The sequence below is a fragment of the Chamaea fasciata genome, unplaced genomic scaffold (assembly GCF_029207755.1).
Source record: "Chamaea fasciata isolate MVZ Bird 193981 ecotype frontalis unplaced genomic scaffold, bChaFas1.0.hap1 SCAF_46, whole genome shotgun sequence".
Taxonomy (NCBI): Eukaryota; Metazoa; Chordata; class Aves; order Passeriformes; family Sylviidae; genus Chamaea; species Chamaea fasciata.
In genome coordinates, this window is record NW_027094131.1 from 146,494 (window position 1) to 156,342 (window position 9,849).

Sequence of the window (9,849 nt, forward strand, 5' to 3'; positions counted from 1 at the left end):
GACAAAAAGGGGAAACAAGGGAAAAGGTAAAAGATGTGATCTCTGTCAGGGGCTTGAGGAAGGGCCAATTCCGATATACTTGGGAAAAACCCACCCACCAGTGAGGGAAGCCCATGCTTTCACTCTTCCCCCCTGCACTGCCCCCCAAAATAATGGTGATCCCAAAGCAAACAAGGGCAGTGGAGCAGCCCAAGCCCTTCCTTGCCTGCAAAGCAAAGCAGCCCATGGACAGGCTCTGGAGTCCCACCTCTGCTCCCACCTTGGGGGTTTGTTTGTGTCGGGCTGGCTGCCCCAGCCCCAGCCCAGGGCACGGTGGGTGGTGGGGGCTGTTGGCAGGGCCAGGAGCCAACTCCCATTTTGTAACCACCCCAGCCTGTGCCCCCAGCCCTGACAAAAAGCAGCTTGGCAGCCCACTGAACAATCAGTTGGACCTGCCCCAGCAAAGGGAGGAACCTGTGGTTCCTGGACAGGCCGTGCAATGCCCAAATCTGGGAGCATCCCCCTGTGTGTGGACTCATCTGCAAATTCGCTGTGGAGCCTGGCTTTGAAGAAGGTGCCAGAATCGAAGTCAATCATCTTCAGCTTTGTGGTGGCCAGGTCCCAGAAGAGGTTTTCATCCTTGATGCTGTCCTCGCTGTCTCCAGCAGCAGCAGCCCCACGTTGTCCAGCTTCTCCAGGGGCTCCTTCTCGTTCCCTGGGGGTGAGACCAGGCTCTCAGGGCTCTGCCCAGGGCCCCAGCTGTCAGTGAACCAGGACAAGCAAAACCAGCCTGGATGGCAGCCACCAGTCTGGGCAGAGCAGCTCGGCTCCAGCACGAGGGCTGCCTGTGCCCATCCCATGAGCCCTGCGCAGTGACACAGGCAGGACAAAAAGTCTGGGTTGCTCTGCTTCTGATTGCCAAGGCATGTGTGCAGCTGGAACTTACCAGGGCCCTGCATCAAAGTGTGCCTGTGGCTCTCTCCCTTCTTCTACGGCAGATGAGTATCCTGCATCCAAGGATCACAGAACAGGTCTTCTAATGAGGGTCTGTCCAAGGAGTGCACTGAAAATCACCACCTGATCAGATCTTGGCAATCTGGGGAAAGAAACCAGAAGCCGCCAGTCAGTTGGAGAAAGCTCCTGTCCCACTATTCCCATGCCCAGGCCATGCTGCATGTGCTCAGAGCTGGGCCTAAACTTTCCCACCAATTCCCTGTTTTGGAGGAGATCAGGACATGTGCCACCTCCTCAGCAGCTGCCAAAGCAGGATGCTCACAAGCCAACTGCTGTCTCCCAGCACTGGTATTCCCCCCGTGCCCAGAGATGAGCATCCATCTTGAGAGAGCCGTTGTGGCAGGGAGAGCTGATGGTCCCAGCTGATCTTCTGACCCCTCCTGAAAGGGTGTTCTCCACAGACCAGCTGGTGCAGCAGGATGCCCAGGGACCGGATGGTAGCTGGCTCGCCATATGCCAGCCACAGTGGGTCCATTCCGGGGGGCTGTAGGACGGTGTTCCTATGGAATACAGATGGAGTTCATCAGGGGGATGCTGCTGCTCCCAGAGCCTGGCCCCAGCATCCCTGGGCATGCGGGGGCTGCACCAGTGGCACGTGGGGTGACCTGCTGCTCTCTCACCAGCACCAGTGACTTGTTTACAAACTCAAGGTTGGAAAAAAAGCTACTAGTGTCGGAAAGGGGCAGCGGAAGCCGTGGCAAGGCCTGACCATGACATCCAAAGGAAAAACCCACTCAGCGCCGGGGAAAAACCATGCCCTCATCCTCCCTGCCTGCATTGCCCCAAAAAACATTATGAAGCCAGGGCAAATAAGGCAGGCAGAGCAGCCCAAGCCCATTCTTGCCTGCACACCAAACTGGCTGCTGCACTGCTTCTAGCCCCCGCTTCTCTGCTACTCTCACCCACAGGTGTTTTTGTCGAGCTGTCTGCCCCAGCCCCAGCGCCAGTCCTGGGCAGAGTGGCTGGCAAAGGCTGCCAGCAGGGCTGGAAGCTGGCCCCCCACGCACCCCTGCTCAAAAGCCACTTGGCTGAAGACTCAGTGCCGTGTCTGGCAGCAAAAGGGAGAGTCCCTGCTGCCACACCCAGGCTGGGCCATGAGATGCTGGGACCGGGGGCACACCACTGCGTGGGCTCACCTGCAAATTGAGTGCATGCTGTCTCTTGCAGGTAGGTGCCACAGCCAAAGTCAATCAATTTGGCCTGCCCGGTAGCCAGGTCAACCAAGATGTTCTGGGGTTTGATGTCCCTGTGCAGGACCCCACAGCTGGTGCAGTGCCGCACAGCTTCCAGGACCTGGCGGAACAGCTCCCGCGCCTCCTCCTCGGACAGGAACCTCCATGCCCGAATGAAATGCTGGAGGTCCTGACACCTCTCCGGGCACTCCAGCACCATCACGATGTCGTTGGAGAGCTCCACCCACTCAAGCAGCTGGACCACACCAGAGAAGCCAGTGGAGACCCTGTCCAGCAGCACGATCTCCAGCAGTGCGCTGGTGCCGTTGGGCTGTGGGAGGAGGACCACGATGCCGTCAGTGGGGCTGAGGCCGTGCCAGGGGTGGGGAAGCGCTCACCCTGCCCGGGATGTTCTGCACCCTCCAGTGGCCCCACGTCCACTCTCCCTTGAGGCGTCCTGGCGGATTCCACCCTGCCGGGCCTCGGCTCGTCCCCGCCCGGCATGCCCCGGCTTCTCCCGCTGGCCCCCGCTCACTCACCAGCTCTCCCCAGTGCCGGACGCGGTTCCGTGGCACCCTTTTGATGGCCACCTGCAAGCCAAGGGGAGCAGCAGGCTGAGCTCACCGCCCGCCCTGCCCAGCCCCATCCTCTTCCTCCTCCTCCACCCTTCTCCTCTTCCTCCTGCACCCCCTCCTCCTGCGCCCGCCGCTCACCAGAGCGCCATCCGAAAGCTGCATCGCCGCGAAGACAGTTCTGAAGCCGCCGCGCCCCAGCAGCGAACCCAGCCGGTACAGCTCCTGGATGCCCTGCTGCGCCTTCCCTGCCGGAGAGACGCGGCTGTCAGCGCTCAGCCTGGGGCCAGGAACGGCCTCTGAGCACCCCTCAACCACCCCAGGCCGGGCATCCCCAGGCGTTCGCTCCTGGGAAGGCGACACTGGCGGCTCGGGGCCAGCGGCCGCGCTGGCCAGCGGCGGAGCTCAGGCCGGGGAAGGCGCAGTGGAGGCGGCGGGAGCGGCCGCGCCGCGTGTGTCCTCCGCGGGGCCCGGGAGGGGCCAGGGCTGGGCTCGGAACAGGCGGAGGCAAAGCACGGCGATACTGTCCCTGGCCCAGACACCGATCCCCGCCCAGCACCGCCATCGCCAGGACAGCCAGAGGCGGGCGGAGGCGAGAGCGCGGTGGGAGGCCCGGGGGCGGGGACGGGGCAGCCCCGCCCGGGGCCGGGGGCGGGCCGGGGGCATGGCCCGGCCCTGCAGGGGAGAGGGACACTGGGAGAGGAGGGGGACACCGGGACAGGGAGACTGGGAGCGGTTGTGGGACTGCAGGAGAGGGAGAGGAGAAGCAGGAGGGAGTCGCAAGAGTAGCTTTTTTTGCTGCTGCTGCTGCTGCTGCTGCCGCTGCTGCCATAGCAACTGAAGCCCCGGGGCCATTTTTCCCTGGGTCCATTTGTCCGTTGCCCGCTCAGGGCCACGCCGAGCCCCGCGCGCCCCAGGGGCAGCCCCTGAGCCTTCCAAACATGGGAACTTTGCCCCGTTGAGCCAAGACCCAGAGCCTTGACTCCTGCACTGTGGCAGAGCAATCCCCTTGGCTGCTGCTGTGCATTGTCCCTGCTGAGGGTAACACCGTGTCAGAGAACATTCCTTGAATGCAGAATTCGTACCTGGCCCAAGCACTACACTTGTGTCTCCAGCATTGCTTTCCAAGAAAAACGGGGGTAGGCAAATTGTGTGTAGCTCATGGTATTTTACAGTGTCTAAAACTTGCCAAGTCATGGATCTTAGAGGTGAGATCCATTTGTAGTTAATGGAATGGAGAAGTAGTGCAAAATGGAAAAAGGGAGCATAGAAATAAATAGAGAAAACCATCTTGGATTGGTTCTTTCCATTTTTGTTTCATTTTTTAAAAGCTGTTTCAGCTTTCCCAGAATCTTCTCCACAGTCCTGTCTGGTCTTTCCAAGAACCCTTCCTGGAGAACGAGCTGCAGCTTCTGTCACTAAATGTCCTACCAACTGCAGCAAGTTTGTGAAGGAAAATAAAAAATGGTTTTACAAATATATTAACGGCAAAAGGAAGGCTAAAAACCGACCTTTGTTCTCTGCTGGATGTGGGAGGGAACTTAGGAACTGCAGATGAGGAGATGGCAGAAGTGCTTAACGCCTTCTTTGCCTCAGTCTTTAGTGGGAATATGGCTTGTCCTCAGGACAGCTGCCCTCCTGGGCTGGTAGATGGTGTCAGGGAATAGAATGGTGCCCTTGTTATCCAGGAGGAGGCAGCCAGAGAACTGCTGAGCCAAATGGATGTTCATAGATCTATGGGCCCAAATGGGATCCACCACAGGGTGATGAGGGAGCTGGCAGATGAGCTTGTGAAGCCGCTCTCCATCATTTACCAACAGTCCTGGCTTACTGGTGAGGTTCCGGAGGACCGGAAACTGGCCAATGTGACAGCCATTCACACAAAGGGTGGGAAGGAGGAACTGGTAATTAGAGGCCAGTTAGCCTGACCTCAGTACCCGGTAAGGTCACGGAGCAGTTTATATTGAGTGTCATCATGCAGCACCTACAGGACGGCCCGGGGATCAGAGCCAGCCAGCACGGGTTTAGGAGGGGCAGGTGTTGTTTGACCAACCTGCCTCTTCTATGAACAGGTGACCTGCGTGGTGGATGTGGGAGAGGCTTTGGATGTTGTCTGTTTGGACTTCAGCAAGGCCTCTGACACTGTCTCCCACAGCACACTCCTGGAAAAGCTGGCAGCCCACGGCTTGGACAGGAGCACTCTTTGCTGGGGAGGCAAAGGCAGAGGGTGGTGGGGAATGGCGCTGCATCCAGCTGGCAGCCAGTCACCAGTGGTGTTCCTCAGGGGTCTGTTCCTCGGGGCTCCTGGACTCAGCCCCAAATCCACCTGATAAAAAACCACCGAAATCCCTGCGGAGCTCTTTGTCTTCCTTCAGTTGTCTTCAAGTCTCCATGGCTTGTGCAGCTGCTTGGAATCAGTTCGGAATTCTCTTAAGGAGGAAGATATCAAAGTGCACCTCATGATTTTTGGTTTTTTAATTGCAGGAGTATTTTTTTTATTTTTCATTTCATTGAAGAGTTGACTGAAGCATTCTTTAGGTGATCTTGGTGCTGAATGTCTCCTTAGGAGTTCTGGGCACAGCGAAGAATGAGCCCCTTGCAGGCTGACCCTGTTTGGACAACCTGCTTCTCACCCAGCCTCACCACGTGTGACATCACCCACCTTGGACTGAGCTCCCAAAACATAAAAGAAAATTCAGCATTTTTTTATAAAAACAAATTTATATAAATAATAAAATTAGAAATTTTTTTCAGTTTTATAATAACATTTTTCTATAGTTTTATTACCTAATTTTTATATTTACATTAAAAAATCAATATATTTTTAGCAACGAAAAAAGTTATTGGTCATTGGTTCTAAGTAACACACATCCCTTCATGAATTGATTGACCACTACTGGCTATTGATTTCTTCTTCTTCATGCTGATTTGCTCTATTTTTAGTCCTTTTGTCATCTTCTTTAGCATTTTCTCAGACAGGGTAAAAGGGGCAACTTTGGGGTTCATGGAGACATTTCTGGGGCACATTTGGGGCAGGGAATTTGGAGAGAACTTGAGGGTCTGGAGGACACATTTGGGAACTGGGTGGACACTTGGAGGGGCACTTAGGGATTCTGTCGGACAATTCGGGGTCCAGGGGGGCACTTGGAGGTCAGGGAGGGGAATCCGGGGCCCTTCGGGGTCCGGGCGGGCACCTGGGGGGCTCTGAGGGGACTCTCTGGGGCGCGGGGGATGATGGGAGTTGTAGGCGCGGGTAGAACAGGGTTGAACGGCGCCGCGGAGCATCACGGGAGGTCGAGGCGCAGCTCCAATGGCTGTCGGCGGGGCGCGGGGCATGATGGGAGATGGAGTCACGGCTGGAGTAGCGCTCCAAGTGCGCCGCGGAGCATGCTGGGAGCTGTAGTCCTGGAAGTGGCTTGAACGCGGCGTCTGGGGCTCCGGGAAGGCGCTTTGGGGACACTTTTGTGTCCGAGCCGCGATTTGAGGTCCTCGGGGGGAAGGTGTGCGGCTCGGGAGCACTTGCGGGGAGCTTGGGGAGCTGTCACCGAGCTCTCTAGGGCGCGGGGCGGGGCAGGAGTTTTTAGGCGCAGAACCGTGTTACGAGGGGCTCCGAGGCCAGGGGGGATGATTGGAGATGAATTCCCTGAAGTCGCTCTAAGGGGAATCTGTGGGGTTGGAGCTTTCAAGGGATCCGGGGACGCTTTGGGGGTGGGCGAATGGGCGCTGAGGGAACAGTTAGAGATCCTGGAGGGGCTGGGGGACACTTGTTTAGTTCAACGTGTTTTCTTGCTCATGAAACGTACGTATTGTATTTAAAACTTAATATTCCATAGGTATGGGTTCTATAGGCGTAGATATCAATTAGCCTAAGTGCAAAACCTAATATTCCATGTAAGAATGATGTTCTCTACTGTTAAAAGCAAAATGAACCAAAACAAACCAAAAGGAGAGGGTTAACAATTAATGAGAAAGGAACAGAAAAGGTTGTTATGCCACTGTAAACTTTCACTCTGAGTCTACATTTCAAATAATACAGGTGACCCATCTGAAGGAGGATTTCTCCTCAGGAGAAATGTCTTTCTAAAAGTTTCCTTTGTTGCCAGGAGCTGCCTCTGTGCCAGGAGCCCGGCCCAGCTCAGCAGCACAGAAACAGCACAAGGACTTGAATGACCCTCCCGTGGATTTGGTGTTTCCATTCAACTCTGTCCCTGAAAGAGTGTTCCAAAAACTTCTCAAGAACTCAAAGGTAAATTAAAACACTGAAGTTTTTTGCAGTTTTAATGGGACACACAGAGAGACCCAATGGAGAAAGTGTCCCCAGGTTCCATCACTGCAGGCACTGATGACAGGTGGGGACAGACATGGCAAAGGTGTCTCTGGTGCTGAGCAAACCTGGATGTGTTCCATGAATCCAAAAGGCCAAGGCCTGAGCCCCGGCCCCTGGCAAGGCAGGGATCTGTGGGGCAGGGATCTGTGGGGTAGGGATCTGTGGGGCAGGGATCTGTGGGTCACAGATCTATGGGTCAGGGCTCTATGGGTCAGGGCTCTGTGGGTCCGGGATCTGTGGATCAGGGCTCTGTGGGTCAGGGCTCAGCCGTGGGTCACAGTACTATGGGTCAGGGCTCTGTGGGTCAGGGCTCTGTGGATCAGGGCTCTGTGGGGCAGGGCTCTGTGGGTCACAGATCTATGGGTCAGGGCTCTGTGGGGCAGGGCTCTGTGGGGCAGGGCTCTGTGGGTCACAGTACTATGGGTCAGGGCTCTGTGGGGCAGGGCTCTGTGGGTCACAGTACTATGGGTCAGGGCTCTGTGGGTCAGGGCTCTGTGGGGCAGGGCTCTGTGGTCACAGTACTATGGGTCAGGACTCTGTGGGTCTGGGCTCTGTGGATCAGGGCTCAGCCGTGGGTCACAGTACTATGGGTCAGGGCTCTGTGGGGCAGGGCTCTGTGGGTCACAGTACTATGGGTCAGGGCTCTGTGGGTCCGGGCTCTGTGGGTCAGGGCTCAGCCGTGGGGCTCACCGTGGCAGGGGTTGCTCAGGAGGTCACTCGGGGGGCGCCGGATCCTGTGGGGCAGCTCCAGCGGCTCCTGTGGGGCAGAGACGGGGGCGGGACAATCTGTGGGGCAGGAGCCATCTGAGGGGCAGGGATGGGATCTGTTGGGCGGGGTTTGGGATTCGGGATCTATGGGGCAGAGCGGGGATCCCTCAAAATTCCCACAAAAATCCCCAAATTTCCCAAAAACTCCAAATATCCCCCCCCCAAAATTCCAATTTTTTTCCCCGAAAAAATTCCCAAAAATTTTCCCCCCATTTTTCCCAATTTTTTCCCAATTTTTCCCCATTTTTCCCAATTTTTTTCCCAATTTTCCCCCATTTTTTCCCAATTTTTTTCCCAATTTTTCCCCATTTTTCCCAATTTTTCCCAATTTTTTTAATATTCCAAAAGTTTCCCACAGAATCCTCAAAAAATTCCCCCAAAATTTTCCACAAAATTTTCCACAAAAATTCCCAAATTTTTCAAATCCCCCCAAATGTTCCCAATTTTTTTCCCAATTTTCCCAAATTTTGGGGTTTTCCCCCCAAATTTTCCCCAAAAATCCCCCTAAAAACGACCCCAAACCATCAAAAAAACCCAAAATTTTCCCGATTTTCCCCCAAAATCCCCTAAAAATTCCCCCAAAATCCCCAAATTCCCAATTTTCCCCCAAATCTCCCAAAAATTCCCCAAAATTCTCCCAGATTTCCCAAATCCTCCATTTTTCCCCCAAAATTCCCCTAAAAATGACCCCAAAAATCCCAAATTTCCCCCAAATTCTCAAATTTTTACCCCAAATTTTCCCAAATTTCGGGGGTTTTTCCCCAAAACTTTCCGACCTTGAGGGCCACCAGTGGGCGCTCTGCAGGGAGAGAATTTGGCGGATTTTGGGAAAATTTGGGGGAATTTTGGGGAGTTTTGAAGGAATTTTGGGAGAATTTTGAGTATTTGGGGTCATTTTGGGGCAAATTTGGGGGGATTTTTTGGGAAATTTGAGAGAATTTGGGGGAAATTTCGGGTAATTTGGAAAAAATTGGGGGAATTTTGGGGATTTTGGGAAAATTCAGGGGATTTGGGGGGAAATTTTGGGGGATTTTGGGAGGAATTTGGGAAAAAAATTTGGTCTTTTGGGGGGAAATTTGGAGTGTTTTTTCCGGAAATTTGGGGGTTATTTGGGGGAATTTTGGGGAAATTTGGGAATTTTAGGGGGAAATTCGGGGGATTCGGAGGAATTTGGAGAAGGAATGGTGAAATCCTGGGAATTTTTGGACCATTTTGGGCCATATCGGGGGAAATTTTGGGTGATTTGCGAGGGAAATTTTGGGTGATTTGCGAGGGAAATTTTGGGGGATTTTTGCAATTTTTGAAGAAATTTGGGGAATTTTTTTTAGATTTTGGTGAAATTTGGGAGAATTTGGAGGATTTTTGAAAAAAGTTTGGGGAATTTGGGGGGATTTTTGACAAAATTTTGGGAATTTTTTTTGGATTTTGGTAAAATTTGGGGAATTTTTGAGGAAATTTTGGGAATTTTTGTGGGCTGTTTATGGGGGGAAATTCGGGAGAATTTTGGTCGATTTTGGGCGGATTTGGGGACAATTTTGTGGGAGATATTTGGGGAATTTTGAAGAATTTTGGGGATTTTTGAAGACATTTTGGGAATTTTGGGGGGGATTTTGGTAAAATTTGGGGATTTTTTGCGACTTTTGAGGAAATTTTGGGAATTTTTTTAGATTTTGGGGAAATTTGAGGGGAATTTTTGGGGAAATTTGGGGCGGATTTTTTGGGGGGGAAATTTGGGACAATTTTGGGGTCATTTGGGGCCTCGGTGTATCCCGTCGGGCCCCGCGGCGCCGATCTGCGCCTCGATGTATCCCATCGTGCCCCGCGCTGCTTTGCGCCCCGGTGTATCCCGTCATGCCCTAAGGCGCTTTGCACCTCGGTGTATCCCGTCATGCCCTGTGGCGCTCTGTGCCTCAGTTTATCCCATCATTCCCCCGGCGCCGCTTTGCTCCTCAGCGTACAAATGACGTCACCCGCGTTTATTTTGCCTCTCATTTGCATAAATTTACATAAGGCTGGT

The 9,849-nt window shown here is 54.0% G+C and overlaps 1 pseudogene; it reads right to left on the reverse strand.

The window, feature by feature from the left end:
• Positions 1-647: 647 nt before the first annotated feature.
• LOC136303978 (serine/threonine-protein kinase pim-1-like) lies at positions 648-9,645 on the reverse strand (annotated as a pseudogene).
• Positions 9,646-9,849: the final 204 nt, after the last annotated feature.